Below are 18,701 nucleotides of genomic sequence, written 5' to 3'. Positions count from 1 at the left end.
TACATGATATATATATATATATATATATATATATATATATATATATATATATATATATATATATATATATATATATATATTTAAAAATACAAATTACTTAATATTTAAAATTCAGGAAAAAAAAATAAAAATATGTGAGCGCATTACCTGTATTACTATAAAATAAAGATTTGAATATTAGTTTATTAATATTCAGTAAAAATAAAAAAAAATAATACTAATTTAAAACAACCCACACTTTAAAAATGTCTGTCAATAAAACAACACATGCTACATAAACTTTTTTGTATTTACAATAGGAATGCTACTTTTAAAAACAAAACTAAACATAACTGAAGTATCTATGGTTTTACTTCTTACTTCTACTCAGCACACAACTGACTGGCTTTGCTTTCCATGTTTGATTAATAAAATTATCTAACATGCTTGCAACAAGAGGTTGATGCAGTGACATATGGCACTTGAACTCATGCATTTCCCGCTAGAGTTTTTGTTACCACTGGTTCACATCAGACTGTGTAATTCCGTTTCAAGGGTTTTCAACGCCGGGCGTGGCACGCAGAAGACCATCGTTACTCCGCTCTTGTTCTTCGGGGGAGGCAGAAATGTAATTGGGCATATCAAAATTTTGAGCCAATTACCAGGGCAAGCAATGAGGGGCTCACCCCACCCAAAGTCCACGTGGTTAAATCCCAGCCACCTCCAGTCAGTGAGAAATGTATCTTCAAGACACATATGCACATCTGTCATCTCTGGGCATTTCATTTCAAGGAACGCTATACTCGATCTCAGGTACTCCTCATTTAAACCTAACTTTGCCTCCTTTATCATCTTTACAACATGCGAAAGGGTTCCATTGACAACCTCTCCCGCTGTAATGTTGCGCGCACATGCCAGGTACGAACCATTGCCGTAGTATCCCTCTGCAAGCGGGGGGTCAAATGCTCTCCTTATGTCGACCCCGAATAAAAACCTGACGGGGCTATTCAGCGGAATTTCCAGAACCCTTGTTCTCGCTCGCCAGGCCAACGCTGCCAAGACTTCGAACGTTGTACAATCCTCCTTCAGGTCTTTTGCGATGGGCTGTTTTAGCCTTTGTAAAGCATCAGAACTGAAGAAAAACGGGGTGAATACCAGGTCCTCGGCTTTCACATGGGCCAGCTACTGCTTAGCTGAACAATTAGGATTGACCATGAATCCACTTTATGTTGAAATATAATTTCAATTGCAGCTTTTATTTGCCATGCGATCCATCGCATATCACAAACCACAAACTCACCTTGTCACCCTCTGTTTTGTTCACTTGATTTCCCCGATTGCGATGGTGCGATGCGATCCGATCGCACTATATGTGTGTGCTCCAATTTTGTGTTCCGACCAAATGGGATTCTGCGATGCGATTTAAATGAAGTCAATGGTTGAAGTACAAGCCAACATTAAATGAAATTTTACGTGAAGTAAAAGTTTTACTTACCGTCAGTAAATGTCAGTAAAACAGTAAATGTAATTTACTGTGAGTTGGTAAGTTTTGGTGAGGTTTTTAATTTTATTTCAGCCGGAGTATGGGCTCAAGTAATAGTTGGTAAAAAAATTTAATTTTTATTATTTCTTTTACGGAAGCATGGCCAGTGAAAACGTGAAGTAATTATCTTTTGTTGTCATATATATATATATATATATATATATATATATATATATATATATATATATATATATATATATATATATATATATGTAATGTTTTTTTATGAGTAGTGTGAAGAGGGAGACGCAGCAGCGCCCATGTAATAGAATTGTAATACACAACAGTGAAAATTGTGTTGTAATGCACAATAGTGCGAAGAAGTGAAAATATAGAACGTAACAGCGCGTGAATGAAAAAGAAAGGCAACAGCAGCAAAATAGAATATACAGCAGACACAACAGTCTGAGTCTTTTGTTTTTTTTTGTAAATCCCTCTGTGAGAGAGGAAGAACCATAGTTTGTAACAACAGTTTTTATTAATGAATAGAAATTTGTGGTGTGTGTGAAAACTCTGTCTGCTGCAAATAATTTTTTTAAAGTTTCCGCTGTGTTAAAGATCCTGTGTTTGAAACAGAGCATTGTCTCTGTGTTCTGTGATTTTGTTTTTGGGATTTTGACAGAAAAAATCCCCAACAGTGGTATCGGAGCTAATCCAGGCTCTTTGAAGTGTTCAAAGAAGCTGAAGGAAGGATTCTTATTGCAACAACTTCTCCAGCAGTGTGAAGACTCAGGAAAAAGAATCCAAGGTATTTCTCAAGTTTTTTTTGTGTGTTGCTGTTGAAGACAGTCTGTTATTTTAAATACACAGTGAAGTATTTGAAGCATAGTTAAGAGTGCAAAAATGGCTGGCACCAGCAACACCAATAGCATGGGTATGCAGCTCCCACTATTTGATGGAAAAAACTATGACTATTGGGCAATAACAGTGAAAGCCTTGTTTGCTTCCCAAGACTTATGGGAAATAGTTGAGGATGGTTTTGAACAACCAGCAGATGAAAATGAGTTTAATTCATTAACTAAGGGAGAGAAAGATCTGTTAAAGAGCCACAAGAAGAAGGACTCAAAAGCCCTCTTCTTCTTGTATCAGGCAGTGCATGGAAGCATGTTTCCAAGGTTAGCAGCAGCTAAGACATCCAAAGATGCATGGCAAACTCTCAAGACAACCTATCAAGGCATGGAGAAAGTGAAGACAACAAAACTACAGTTGCTGAGGAAAGATTTTGAGAACCTGTGCGTGAAGGAGTCAGACAATATTGACTTATTCTTCACTCAAGTAATTGGCCTGGTCACACAAATAAGATCTCATGGAGAGATACTTGAAGAAAGGAGGATTGTGGAAAAACTATTGAGGTGCCTACCCTCAAGGTTCCATGTGATTGTCACCACCATAGAAGAGACAAAGGATCTCTCAAACTTTTCAGTTGATGAGCTTCATGCATCACTGATCACAGATGAGCAGAGGTTGAGTAGAAACGAAAACTCATCTCTAGAGCAAGCCTTCAAGACCCAGATGTCCTTTGGAAGAGGAAGAGGTCAAGGCATAGGAAACAAGAGAGGAAGAGGCATAAGCCAGAACAGAGGCGGAAGGAACAGTCCAGTGAATGCTCAAGGAAGAAGCAGCAATCCAAATCAGAACCAAGGTCAAGGCAGCAACCAACAAGGAGGACAACATCATGCTCAAGGACAAAGGTATGAAAAACCCAATGTCCAATGTTATTATTGTAAAAAATATGGGCATTATGCCAGTGAATGTAGAAAGAAGCAGCATGATGTGAGTAATAGCTCCAGTGCAAATATTACTAGAGAAAATGTCAGCCAAGATAATGTTTTGTTAGCTTGCAATATGGTTGAAACAAATAGTGAAGATATATGGTTTCTAGACTCCGGTTGCAGCAACCATATGACAGGAAACATAGCTTTGTTTTCTGCTTTAGATCAAAGTGTGAAGTCTCAAGTCACACTTGGGACTGATAGCAAAATTTCTGTTATGGGTAAAGGTGAAGTTAAAATATTTACAAAGCAAGGTGAAAGGAAAACCATAGCAGATGTCTATTATGTTCCTGGAATGAGTTGTAACCTCTTGAGTATTGGACAGCTTGTCCAAAAAGGTTACAATGTCTTCTTTGAGAATGATGTATGCACCATCATGGATATTCCACCCAGCAAGCGATGCATTGCTGAAGTGAGGATGACGAGGAACAGAATGTTCCCTATCAGAATAAGGGTAGATTTGGAAAACAAAGATGCAATGGCAGCAGTTACCCAAGAGGCTCTCCAAAGTGTGCCAAAGGATGAAAACTGGTTGTGGCACTTGAGATTTGGACATCTCAACTTTGGAGGTCTTAACCTGTTGAGCAGAAAAGGGATGGTAAGAGGATTACCATTGATAGAGAAACTAGACAGCCTTTGTGAAGGCTGCATTTTGGGAAAACAACACAGAGAAAGTTTTCCTTCAGGGAAAAGCATAAGGGCAAAAACACCTTTAGAAATTGTCCACTCAGATTTATGTGGACCAATGCAAACCCCATCTTTAGCAGGCAGCCAATATTTTCTAACATTCATTGATGATTTTACAAGAAAGACTTGGGTTTATTTCTTGAAGAACAAATCAGAAGTGTTTGAAAAATTCTGAAATTTCAAAGCACTTGTGGAAAATCAAAGTGGGCTGCGCATCAAAGTTTTGAGAACAGACAGAGGAGGTGAGTATATCTCCAAAGAATTTTTATGTTTTTGTAGAGAAAATGGAATTCACAAGAAATTCACCACGAGGTACACCCCACAGCAAAATGGAGTTGCTGAAAGGAAGAACAGGACCATTATGGATATGGCGAGGAGCATGTTGAAGGCAAAGCATTTGCCAAATGATTATTGGGCTGAAGCCGTAAACTGTGCTGTATATATCTTGAATAGGTGTCCTACAAAAGCTGTGATGAACAAAGTGCCTGAAGAAGCATGGAGTGGGAGAAAGCAAGGAGTCACCCACATGAAAATTTTTGGATGTGTGGCCTATGCACACATTCCTGATCAGTTAAGGAGGAAGTTGGATAGCAAAGGGGAGAAATGTATCTTCATTGGATACAGTGAGGAATCCAAAGCTTACAGGTTGTATATCCCATCCACCAAGAAGTTCTTTGTGAGCAGAGATGTTCAGTTTATTGAGGAGGAAGCTTGGGATGGAAGCATAGAGAAAACAGTGAATGTTAAAAACTGTTTGTCTCATGATGAAGATGATGAGGAGATGGTAGAAATACATCCCCAAACAACAGTGCCAACACAAGGACAACAAGGAACACCCTTGAGGAGAAATGAGAGTGCTTCTCCAAGCACACCACAAGGAGGAAATTCAAGTGCGTCTTCAAGCACTTGCACACCAAGTGAAAGAGGTAAGAAGTTTAGAAACTGGAGTGACATTTATAATGAAGGAATGAATTCCTTATTTGCCTTGTATTGTCATGTTGATGATCCTATTCATTTCGAAGATGCTATTAAAGATAAGAAATGGATAGAAGCTATGGATGAGGAGATGAATGCCATAGAAAGAAACAAAACATGGGATTTGGTTGAGCTACCAAAAGGTAAAGAAGTCATTGGAGTTAAATGGGTCTATAAGACCAAGTGCAATGCTGAAGGAAAAATTGAAAGACACAAGGCAAGGCTAGTTGTCAAGGGATAGAAGCAGCAGTATGGGAGAGACTATGAGGAAACTTTCACACCGGTTGCAAGAATGGAAACCGTGAGAGCAGTGCTGTCCATAGTAGCACAAAACAAATGGAAAGTCTACCAAATGGATGTGAAGTCGGCATTCCTAAATGGAGTGTTAAAGGAGGAGGTTTACATTGAACAGCCACTAGGCTATGAGAAGAAAGGCCAAGAGCACAAAGTGTGCAGATTGAAGAAAGCTCTTTATGGGCTGAAGCAAGCGCCAAGAGCGTGGTACAGTAGAATAGATTCCTATCTACTGGAAAATGAATTTGCAAAGTGTGAGGGAAAACCCACCGTTTACATCAAAGAAAAAGATGGTAAAATTTTGATTGTTGTCTTATATGTTGATGATGTGATTTTTACAGGTAATGATGACTACCTCATTGAAAACTTCAAATCAGTCATGAAAGAGGAATTTGAGATGACTGACATGGGATTGCTGAGATACTTCTTAGGAATAGAAGTAGATCAAAATGAAAATGGAATTTTTATCTCTCAAGCAAGATATGTAAATGAAGTGTTGAGCAGATTTAATATGCAAGAATGCAAAGCAGTAATCACTCCCATGGTAATGGGATTAAAACTCAGCAGAGAGGACAACAAGGATAATTTAAGGGGCGATTGTTCGCCCTTTGGCGAAATTAAGGGGTTTTAAATTTTTAGTGGGTGAATATTTTGTATCATAGTACATTTTTACAAATCACCTCAAATAGCCCACCTTATTTTAAGGGAGAGGGTAAAAAAGGTAAATTTAGCCCTTGAAATTAGGACTTACAACCTTCCATTCGCCTATTTTCAAGAATAGGTTTTATTTAAGTGAATCCATTCGCCCATTTTCAAGAATAGGTTTTATTTAAGTGAATCCTATGGGCAAATACCATATTTATAAAAGAGGTATGGTAAATTAATAAAAATATAAATAAATGAGAGGTATGGTAAATAAATAAAACATTTTTTATATTTACTCCATCAGTCACCTTATATCCATGTAAGGGTGTAAACAAATAAAAATATAAGTAAAGTGGAGGTATGGTAAATAAATAAAACATCTTTTTATACTTACTCAAAATGTATGGTAAATAAATAAAAATATAAATAAACTAGACGTATCGGAAACAAATAAAACCTCTTTTTATATTTAGTCCATAACCCTCGTTCTATTTATGAAGGCTCAAGAAAGAGGTTTTATTTAAGTGAATCCTATGGGCCAAATACCATACTTGTAAAAGAGGTATGGTAAATTAATAAAAATATAAATAAACGAGAGATATGGTAAACAAATAAAACATTTTTTTATATTTACTCCATAAGTCACCCTATATTTAAGGACACTCAAACAATGGGTTATATTTAGGTGAAACCAATGGCCAAAATACTATGGGACAAATACCATGGACTAGATTGTTATTAATACCATGCAAAAAACCATTATTAACCCTAATATTAGAATTAATAAAAATAAAAATGGCACATGGTATTGACCCATGGTATTCACCAAAATGGCACATGGTATTAACCCATGGTATTCACCTGGAATGTAGCCTATTTAAATGGGGGAATTAAACCAGCATTTAGCCTATGCTAAGATTCATTAGGACTTTACAAAGTTTTATTATTTAGTGAAAGACTCACCAAGATCTTACAAGATTTTATAATTGAGTAAAATATTCGCCATGCCTGGTGAGAGATTCGCCAAAAAATTATATATACATATTATATTATTGATAAAATCGCCTTCCATTTTTCCTATATACCATGGAGATTCGCCCATTTATTATATTTATAAATTTAGGGGGGGTTCTTAAAATTTTCCCTGGAGGACAACAACAAGGATTTTGATCCTAGCTTGTATAAGAGCGTAGTTGACAGCCTTATGTATTTGACTGCAACTAGGCCGGATATAATGCATGCTGTTAGTTTAATTTCCAGATTTATGGAGAGGCCAAAAGAGGCTCATTGGCAGGCAGCAAAAAGAATTCTGAGGTATGTCAAAGGAACAAAAAGATTTGGCATTTTGTATACTTTTTCAGAAAGTTCAGATTTAGTTGGATACACTGATAGCGATTGGGCTGGAAGTGTGGATGATCGGAAAAGCACATCTGGTTATCTTTTTCACATGGGTTCAGGAGCCATTTCATGGGCTTCCAAGAAACAACCAATTGTGGCGTTGTCTACAGCAGAAGCAGAGTACGTGGCAGCTACAGCAGCAGCATGTCAAGCAGTTTGGATGAGAAGACTGTTGAGGAGCTTAAGCCAAGAGCAGGGAAAAGCAACAGTTATTTTTTGTGACAATAGCTCAGCTATTGCATTGTCCAAGAATTCTATGTTTCACAAGCGAATGAAACACATTGATACAAGGTTTCACTACATCAGAGAATTGGTGAACAACGGAGAAATTGTTTTACAACATTGCAACACTCAGGAACAGGTTGCAGACATTCTGACAAAGCCATTGAATCAGAAGAGCTTTGAGTTTTTGAGGAAACGTCTGGGTATGATTGATAACTCAGCAGTTGAAATTAAAGGGGAGTGTTGAAATATAATTTCAACTGCAGCTTTTATTTGCGATGCGATCCATCGCATATCGCAAATCGCAAACTCACCTTGTCACCCTCTGTTTTGTTCACTTGATTTCCCCGATTGTGATGGTGTGATGCGATCCGATCGCATATCGCAGATCGCACCATATGTGTGTGCTCCAATTTTGTGTTCCAACCAAATGGGATTCTGCGATGCGATTTAAATTAAGTCAATGGTTGAAGTACAAGCCAGCATTAAATGAAATTTTACGTGAAGTAAAAGTTTTACTTACCGTCAGTAAATGTCAGTAAAACAGTAAATGTAATTTACTGTGAGTTGGTAAGTTTTGGTGAAGTTTTTAATTTTATTTCAGCCGGAGTATGGGCTCAAGTAATAGTTGGTAAAAGCATTTAATTTTTATTATTTCTTTTACGGAAGCATGGCCAGTGAAAACGTGAAGTAATTTTCTTTTGTTGTCATATATATATGTAATGTTTTTTTATGAGTAGTGTGAAGAGGGAGACGCAGCAGCGCCCATGTAATAGAATTGTAATACACAGCAGTGTAAATTGTGTTGTAATGCACAGCAGTGCGAAGAAGTGAAAATATAGAACGCAGCAGCGCGTGAATGAAAAAGAAAGGCAGCAGCAGCAAAATAGAATATACAGCAGACACAACAGTCTGAGTCTTTTGTTTTTTTTTGTAAATCCCTCTGTGAGAGAGGAAGAACCATAGTTTGTAACAGCAGTTTTTATTAATGAATAGAAATTTGTGGTGTGTGTGAAAACTCTGTCTGCTGCAAATAATTTTTTTAAAGTTTCCGCTGTGTTAAAGATCCTGTGTTTGAAACAGAGCATTGTCTCTGTGTTCTGTGATTTTGTTTTTGGGATTTTGACAGAAAAATCCCCAACACTTTCAAGAAGCTCATCATGCTGAAAAAGGACCGGTTGGAGCGGCTGCCGGGGTTTCAGAAGTTCCCTCTGCCACACTGGTTCAATGGAAAGCTTGGCCTCTCCTCTCGCAATCTCTGCAAGTCCCATGAGAAACTGGGCTGCCCCTCGTCCGTCACACAGATTATGGTTAAAACTCACACCCACAACAAAGCCCCCGCAAGCAAAGCGAGTTACCTACAACACAGAAAAGGCAGCAGTTCAGTGGTTAAAACTCACACACACAACAAAGCCCCACCAAGCAAAGCTAGTTACCTACAACACAGAAAAGGCAGCAGTTTAGTTAATCCATTAAAATTATAAAAATTATCATAGATCCATCTTAAATACAGATCTAATACAGAAACCTCGTAATTTAATTATTTTTTAATATTAATCTATTAAAAATTACAAGAACCAATATAAGTCTATCTTAAATACAGATATAATATGAACAAGAATCCAATCTGTTAATTTAATTTTTTAATTTTTTATTTTAATAAACCGAATAAAATTTCTAACTTTTAATAACATACTTACATTCTTACACATGATACTGGACATCCTTACCCATCATACACATCACACTAAGCTCATAGGCCTCTCCACTTAACAATAACACATAGAAAAGATTGGAAAATTACCTAAAAAATAAGAGGTGGTACTTCCTCGGTTTCTGCAGTGAACGGCAATAACAAATAGAAAAGATTCAAAATTACCTGAAAAATAAGAGGTGGTACTTCTTCGATTTCTGCAGTGCGCGGAAACTGAAAGAGCAGTTGCTCTTTCAGATCCTCGAATCCCCCGAGCAGTGAAAGATTGTTGTTGGTAACGGCTTCAACAAAGAGAGCGCCCTCTCCGGTGCAGTCTACCTGCAGTTTTCGGCCATCTGGGTTTCTCCTTATACGGCCTGCAAGTGGGTAATAATGAGACAACACTAGTGACAGTGCCTCGCGAATAACCTTAAAAGGGTTTGCGGTGCCATCAATATTATGAGAGTCATTATTGTACACAAGCAATGTATCGAATCTACACCTCACGCGGAGATGATCATCTAGATTCGAAAGATAGAGTATGGTTCTTGGAGAAGGTCGGGAAGGTGGCACCATGACGGACCCTATCACATTTACAGGCAGCTCGACTTTGCTGCAGACTTTTTCCATGTCGAGGCTCTCCATTGATACAGCCTTAAGCTACCATGTTTCTAAATGCTCTCTTCTGCAAGAACGAAAGATGATTACCCTGTTATATAGATAAGCGTAGCCAGTTTACAGGCGTTGAAGTAGATGGCATCTTATCATTGGGACCCGATTGAGTTTAGTAGGTGTGAACGGGGGGAGATGCTTTACGGCATGTTGACACTGGGTTAGGTTCGAGTGAACATTGAAATATGTAACCATGGCATCGGTGACAATCCGAATCATTTTGTACTTTATTGACAGATCATCCACTTATCCCTATTAAATTATGCAGTACTCACTTATCCCTATTAAATTATGCAGTACTCTCTTATTTTTTTCTAGAAAGAAAACACACTTCCATTATAAATATGGGAAGAAAAAACATTTTAATTAGAGATAAACAAAGTATATTCGCAAATTTTGTTGTATACAATTAGAAGCTTAGTAACAAAAGGTATCTTTCTAGAATTTCATGCTAGGCCATGTTTATACTAGCTACTTTGTATTCTATTCAACAAAAGATATCTTTATAGACTTTTATGCTAGGCCCATGTCTATACTAGCTACTTTGTATTTTATTCAACAAAAAATAATGGATCAAACAAGCAAAACTAAATGTGTGTTGAGCAAAATTGAGGAAAATAAACATATATATTGCAAATAGAATTGAAATATTTTCTACCCCATCGAAACATGATATGCCCAGATCTCAACGATCCACCATTGCCAAATGAATGGAAGTTGATTGAACCCAAACCGCACTACATCCCTCCTTAGACAATCTCTCATCGTCGCTATTTTTTTCACGACAGATTTGTGAAATTGAAATCCTCTTAAAGGCCAACATCAACACCATGATCTTGTGTTGCCAATTGCAAAGAGAAAGCATCTCTAAATTGAATCTATCATTTGCCCATTCGACACAAACTTGGAGTCACCAAAAAATACTATCTCCGCCAGACCAAGCCATTTAACACAAAAAAGGATGCCCCATAAACCAAGAAGTTTTTCCCTGGTATTCAAGCCTTTACCACTATGCCAATAAAACCGAAAATAATGAACAAAATCCAAATGGATCGCCATACCATTGCCACAAGAACCAAAAAAAAATTAACTCCATCGAAAAAACTCATTGGGAAGCCAGTTCATAGGTCCTTAGGAATTAAAATGGTTCTAGGGGCCTTGAGGGTCGCTGATATAAATTCCTTGTAGTATGCCATGATCGTTGTGTTGATCCTGAGAATATTCAACAGAATGGAATAAAAAATGAGAGCATTTCAAGTCCTTCGAATGCCCTAGAGGAAAAAGAAAAGGGGAGTGTTTTGTGAAGCTTGTTTTCCACAATCCACTGCTTGAGGCATATAGCTATGTTCGACCTTACCAGATCGGCCTTGAAATCAAGCAGGTTTAGTACACTAGTCTAGACAGATCTCGATAAAGTGCAATGTAGAAAAATGTGTGAAATGTCTACTCCACGAACCAAGCAAAGATCGCACCAGCCCGTACCTTGGAAGCCTTGCTAAGTAAGATTATCCCATCTTCAAATATTATTGTGAGCCACCAACCATATGAAGCATTTGAGTTTCTTGGGCACTTTACAACTCCACAACCTATTTAGCCATATGAATTATGGATCCAATGCCACAACCTATTTAATGATGGAATAAGCGTCAATGACTATGAACTAACATTTATGCATACCACCATTCCATTGTAATTTGTCCACAGATGGGGATAAAATTATCCCAATAAGCTTCAGATTTAAAATGTATTATGCCCATTCATGAGCTAAATGTTCTGACAAACTAAGAATTCGAGCATCTTTCCAACAAGAGGAATATAAAGATGTAGCATAAATGACAACAATGTCCTTAAGAAAATGAATATCCATATCATGTAAGAAAGTGATAAGAGGAAAAGATATGGAGTGAGAGCCTTCAAAACCTGAGAAAATACCCAAGCCAATTTTTAGAATGGACCGAGAGCCAATATTCCAACACAAATTACCCAAGAACCAATGCTTAGTTAATAGAAGGCTTCTCCAAAATTGTGATATCCACGAACGAACTGGAGCGGCCACATGAATCCATCCTATTAGGTCCATATTATAAAGATATTTGGTTTTGATGACTTGACTCCACAAACCATCGCCACACACAACCTGCCAAAGATTTTTGAGCAGTAGTGCCAAGTTGAAAACTTCCTTATCTTTGAGAACCCAACCACCTTCATCCGCCGACTTTGTCAGCATCTCTAGCCTTACGAGATGTATTTTTATTTCAAGGCAAGAGCCATGATTCATATATAAATCATAAGATAATGAAATTGATCTTGTTGATGATGCCCTTGAGTAGTTTAAAAATGTGCATCCAATAAATGGAGATGCTCTACAAGACAAATTTGGATAGAATGAGTCTGCCTCTCAGATATAACCAACCATTTATGCGACCACGTAAATAGATGCTTCTCCAACTTTTGGATTAACCATGACCCCTCTTTGTTATTGTAACCATTCGGTTTCGGGAAGAACCCGAAGCATTTAAACCCCTCCTCCATGGAAATGGACTGAACATTAAACAAAGAAGTGATATCCCTCACAGTTTCCCCTTCAAAATAGATGGAGAACAACACTGACATGTCCTTATTCATTATCAAGCAAGTGACTTGTCCAAAATCAGAAAGAATCTCATAAATCTTTATCCATTCACATAGAACAGTCTTCCTAATAGCCAAAATGTCATCGACAAACATCATATGAGAAAGAGAGATGTCATTTGTAATCTTGCAACTAGTAATTCTTCCACGAATGTACACATCCAACATTCTTCTGCCAAGACCATCGATCACCAACAGGAACATAAGAGAGGAGAGGGTGTAGCCTTAATGAAGGCCCCTCGAAGTTGAGAAAATTTATGTAGGCCATCTGTTTATAATAATGGAAAAATTGGCAGACGTGATACATGAATTGATCCAGTCCACCATGATCGACCCAAGACCAAGCTTTGTTAGAATCATCCATAGAAATTCCCGATTGACATAGTTGAAAGCTTTGGAGAGGTCAATACTCATTAGGAAAGCATCTAAGCATCGAGATTTTATGGAGTGAATACTTTCTTGAGCTATGGCTATGGCATCGTGTATCCGTCGCTACTCAAAAAAGCTAAATTGTTTAGACGAAATGAACTTGGATAGGACTTGTTTGATCTAGTTAGCAATAATTTTGGAAATTAATTTGTAGATCGTGTTGCGTAATGAAATTGAACGACTGCCTGAGAATGAAGCTAGCTTTGTGATCTTGGGAATGGTTAGAAATAGTAATTACTCTAGCATGAGGAGTTGGTTAAACTTAGAGAGTGAATTAACTAAGTGATTGAGTGATTGAGTGTTTGAGTGTGGAGTCAAGTCGAGTTAAGTGCTAGATGACTTTTAGTGTGTGGTTGCATGTGATTGCATGTCAAGATATTTTAGGAAAGTATCTAGTTGGAAAAGGTCAAATACCCTTCATCGGGTTCATTGTAAGTATCATGTTTTATGTGATCAATAGAAGAGCAGAAACTCTTGTTTTATGTGTAAATTCTTTATATTTTGTCTCATCTGCCTTTCCAACAAATTGGTATTGTGACATAAATTGGTATTGGAGCTAAAGTCACAAAGCTAGAAGAGTGAGAAAACCTGTAGCCGCAACTTGCAGAGCAGTGTGAGGAAGTCAAAAGTATTTTTTCACCGCCATCCATCCGTAATCTCGATTCGGCACACCATTTAGCAAATTTGTCATCATCAATGAGAAAGATGCATAAACCAGCGTTAACTTCGCAAAGTAATGAAAATTGGCATATTGTTTTTTTCAAAAGCGAGGTCAAAGGTTTAAGAGTCATGTTGGGTTGATTTTCGAAGTTATATTAAAATTTATTTTTCAATACATGGCAACGCTTTCTGTTCATTGGAAAAGAGTCTTGATTACTAAAGGGGCATGCAAAAGGGTAAATGGCTTTATAAATACAAAAGGAGTTTCGAAAAGGTGTTTAAAGGTTTCTTAAAAAAGTTTTTTTTTATAAAGGATTATGTTTTTTTTTGCGCGGACATAGTGGTGTTTTGAAAGGATTTTTGTTAGGTGCAAAGAATTAAGTGCATATGTTTTAAAGAGTTATTTATATAAATGATTGGAAATTTATTTGAAGGATTTTTGAAAATTTTTATTAGAAAAATAATTTAGGGCTTTGTAAAGTCTATCTATCTACAAAATTATTTTGTTTTTGTCAAGCATGACAACGTTTTTTGGTGAATATTGTGCTTTACTGAGGCGTACATTGAAAATCATATTTTTTTTTTCGGGGACGATATGGAAGATATCCACATGCAATCAACAAAGCAGTTATAAGAAAATGAATGAAAACAGTCATGGGTCGCAATGTGCGACTGAAGAAGTCTAACAAAAGGAATTGAAAAGAAGAGGCAGAGATTGTTGCCATGGTTAGAGAGGTTTAGGCCGTAGCTGAGGAACTAAGAAGTCTAGCAGAAGACAAAGAAGAAATCGATGGTGATTGGTGTAGCCTTGATTTGCTACCACCTCCTATGTTTACAGGTGAATATTTTGATCATTGGGTTATCAAGATGTTAACTTTTCTTCAAGCTAAAGAGTTAATTGAGTACGTGTATAATAACCCAGATGATGAAGTATGTGATGTTTTGGCATTGAATTTTATAAAACAAGCTTTGGATGAGAAGAATTTGTGTAAGGTAGAAAAGGCTACAACTTCCAAGGAAGCATGGAAGTTCCTCGAAGAAAAATTTGGCGCAAGAGGGAGTGACATAAAACAATAGGTTATGTCACAAGCAAAGAAGTCAGCCGCAGATTTGAGAGTAGATGAGCAAGACTCTGAGAGGAAAACAAAGCTTGGAGAATCCCACTCAAAAGTGGATGATGGTTGTCAAAACCATAAAATTGAAACCTATTATGCAAACATGCATATGGATGAAGAAGATGCAACAAAGATTGCAGAGAGAGAAGGAGGAGCCTCTGTGTGTGAAACTGAGCAAGAGCAAATAAATTCTCAAGGACTCCACTGTAACGTTGATGATGCAGATGATTGTGAATCCCACTATTATGAGACACATGTGGATGATGATTGCAAAGTGAGATATGAATTGGTGAATCCAATCGTAGCTGATGGATTTGGTAAAGTCGGAATTGTCAATAAAATTGACAATGAGCACATGCATGCTGAGATATCTCACCATAGTGTGGATGATCATTATGTTGATGATATGTGTGGTTTATTTTTTGAAACAGGGATCAATTGTGACAATATGGTAAGAACAATGTTTGATGGTTAAATCTGCCACTATAGCAACAAGATATGAAGTAGTTGGAATTGCTCATGAAGCAGTATATCATCTAGAAGCAGTTGATGATCAAGAACAGGATAAAGTGATTGAATATTTTTTTATGAGAATATCCACTGACCACATAATAGTGGAAGATAGTTTCAGTAAATTTGAAAAGAAGGTAGAGAAGGAAGAGGTAGAGCAGGAAGCTCTCACTGAAGAGCATAATAAAGATGTTTTTAAGATTGTTTTTGAATATGCAGGTGTTCAGAATAGCATGGGAAAAAAAGTTGAAAGAAAGGTTGTTAATAAGTTTGATGAGGATTTGAAGCTCATTGAAGAATGGATTCATAAACCGATAGAACAATTTGAAGATGCAATGTTATGGCAGCAGTCCATGGCTGAACAAATATTTGAAGAGGAAGGTGTAGAAAACATGATCCAATTGTTTTTCAGAACACGTTCAAAACAAGTCAAAGAAAAATTGTGGCAACAACAAGTGAATAAATCCCACAGCAAGAAAAGTCAACAGAGAATGAAGCAATTTTGAGGATTTAAAATTTGGAAGAAGAGAAAAATAAAATGCAAAATTGTGAAAGTCTTGAGTCATTGTAAGCCTAGTTGAGAAATAGACCAGCAGGCATGTTTGAGTGATAATTGAGTCAATTTATATTGTAAGCCTAGCAAGCATAGTTGAGTCATGTTGAGTCATGTTTGAGTTATGTTGAGTCATACTGTCATAATTAAGGGGCAGTGTTCGAAATAGTAATTACTCTTGCATGAGGAGTTGACAAAACTTAAAGAGTGAGTTAGCTAAGTGATTGAGTGATTGAGTGTCTGAGTGTTGAGTCAAGGCAACTTAAGTGATAGACGACTTTTAATGTGTGGTTGCATGTGATTGCATGTCAAGGTATTTTAGGCAAGTATCTAGTTGGAAAAGGTTAAATACCCTTCACCGGGTTCATTGTAAGTATCATGTTTTTTGTGATCAATAGAAGCGTAACAACTCGTGTTTTATGTGTGAATTTTATGTTTTGTCTCTTGTGTCTTTCCAATAGGAATAAGAGTGATAAATGTACCATTTACCACACCCGAAACCTGACCAAGCCTATGAGACTCCTCAACCATCTCTGTAAGGTCATCAATCATGATATCTCGAAAAATGTAGAAACAACTCCACAGTCCAATTATCTGGGCTTGCGTTTTTTCCTCTGGATAATTCTTTAAGGACATCAAGGACCTACTCCTTAGAAACTGGGTACTCCAAGAATATTCTAGCCTCCTCGTCGACCATCTAAGGGAAATGATCTACGAATTCCATTTTTTTGTTGAAGGGAGTATCAACTCTTTCATTTAGATGTTGTCAAAATAATGAAAGGCCTCGCGTTCGATATCTACCTGGCGAATTAATGTATCTCTAGCTTCATTCCTAATATTCCAAATAGAATTTTTTTTTCATCAAAGGGACACCTTCCTATGAAAATATCTACTATTTTAATCCTCTTCTTCTACCCACATCAATCGTCTCTTCTGTTAACATTCTTCTGGATGCCACAACAAAATCTATCTTTTACAAGATTCTAGATCTAATAGTTGCTTTTTAGACGTTTCAGAGAAGTAATCTTAAACCTTAGGGTCCTCAAGGATTTTAATTATTTCTTCAATCTAGATTAATTCTCTGATCTTCGATTTCTTCTTATTCCTAGCCCATATTTGCACCACAGCTTTGGGTGATTTCAACTTGTTGCAAATTGCATCCATGGATGAGACCCTAGAGTCTGATTTGTGAAGTAGCCTGAAGTCATAGAATTTAATGATGAAGTCTTGTTCCTTCAGCTAGAAGTGATTGAACTTCAAAGATGCTTCCTTCCCCAAAAGAATACTAGACCAATTCATAAATATTGGAAAGTGGCTTAATATAAGAGATGGGAGGATCCACGAAATCAACTCTGAGAGGCGACTTGAAAAACCTTCCTTCACAAAGAATTGATCGAGCCTTTTTGATATACCATGTGAGCCCCAATGACCATTTTTCCATGTTGGACCAATTAGATCAGGCTTGATTTCTATGAATGATTTATGGAAGAAGAAATCCTTAATGTGAGATCTCATGGAGTCTGGTCTGCTGTGCACACCCCATACCTCAAATGGCTCTGGGGAGAGGTTAAAGTCATCAAGAAAAATCATTGAATCAAGGTCCAGAATAGCAATTTTATCTACCCGATCCAACTAATCCTTCCTGTTCAGATATGGGGAATATACATCGATAATCTGCATTCGATTGGAAGATCCTCTGTGAGCACTTCTTAGAAGTAATTCTGTAGCAAAATTATATGCTTTAAAATTATATGAGTCAAGATTCTACATCACAACCAGAATTCCAGGTAGTCTAGAGGTACTAGTCAGACAAATAAGCCACTGAGGGCATATCTGTAATATAAAATCCCAAGAATTTTCCTTACTGATTATTGTTTCTTGTAAGAGGATGATATCCAGGTTATGGATCTCAATAATGCATTTCAGGGGTCTTCTTTTGTGGGCTGATCCAAAGCCTCAAATATTGAAATACATGATGGTAATTTTGGAGTGGCATGTATATGTGACTCCACTCTAAGGACCCAAGACTTTGGAAGCGCAACAGTAAGGTGTCCAACCTTGAAATAAGCTGGCTCATTGAAAGGAGGCTCATAACCCTCTATAGACTCTTTAAAACAATCCAAAATATTTAAAGGAGCTATTGTACAATTAAAAACTCCTTATATTTAGCCCCTCTTTTTTATGAGTGGTAACATGTTTTTGAGACACCAGGCTCATATAGGCATCATCAAGAATGAACAAGGATTGTTTGATGGACAGTGGTTCCAAGCCACTCGTTGAATTAAGGGACAACTCTTCCAGTTCCACATCTTCTATGAATGGAGAGAAGGCCTGACTCAACGTGGCGTTGAATTTTATGGGGGAATTGAAATATTTCTCCAACCTCAAGGAAGCCTCCACATCCCAGACTAAAACCATATATCTCAGAACACCCATACCCTAGAAAAAATGTTTACAAGGGGGGACCTCTTATTAGAGGAAAGAGAAATAGATACGGGAGTATGTGAGACTCAGGTGGACGATTTAATAATAGGGTTGGAGTGGAGTAGAGTGGAAATAAAAAGATCACCGATGGCTTGATTTAGATCAGAGGGAGGATTCTTGTTATAGTCCATTTTTTCACATCCGATCAGTGAGCCTTCTAATGGGATCAATCAACATCTTGTTCCCGCTTGTTATCATCTTGCACAAATCCCTATGCATGTACCTCTCATTTTTGAGAGTTCCAACCCTAAACTGCTTCATCTAAGCTAGATTGAGGGCCAACACTTCTTGTAGGCCTACTGGGGTGCATTCACCAGCAAGTTTCTCCACTGTAGCCTACGTTTGTCAACAACGGGTTTCTCCCCTTTGCACCTGCATTGGTTCTAGAAATCTGGGAGAATGATTGGGATTCCAGAAGCTTTCCCTTCTAAGAGTTTCC

At 37.3% G+C, this 18,701-nt stretch overlaps 1 pseudogene across 1 annotated transcript; it reads right to left on the bottom strand.

Moving 5' to 3' along the window:
• Nucleotides 1-264: 264 nt before the first annotated feature.
• LOC149253877 (taxadien-5-alpha-ol O-acetyltransferase-like) lies at nucleotides 265-9,884 on the bottom strand (annotated as a pseudogene). The gene is made up of 3 exons (XR_016266244.1): nucleotides 9,395-9,884; nucleotides 8,663-8,873; nucleotides 265-1,205 (listed from the first exon to the last, which is right to left on the bottom strand). The product of XR_016266244.1 is annotated as a taxadien-5-alpha-ol O-acetyltransferase-like (transcript).
• Between the last annotated feature and the right edge of the window lie 8,817 nt (nucleotides 9,885-18,701).

This window comes from Pinus tabuliformis, chromosome 7 (assembly GCF_031772625.1).
Source record: "Pinus tabuliformis cultivar Carrire ecotype Pingquan chromosome 7, CPIR1, whole genome shotgun sequence".
Taxonomy (NCBI): Eukaryota; Viridiplantae; Streptophyta; class Pinopsida; order Pinales; family Pinaceae; genus Pinus; species Pinus tabuliformis.
The sequence above is the reverse complement of the archived record's forward strand: the minus strand, read 5'-3'. Positions and strand labels throughout refer to the sequence as shown.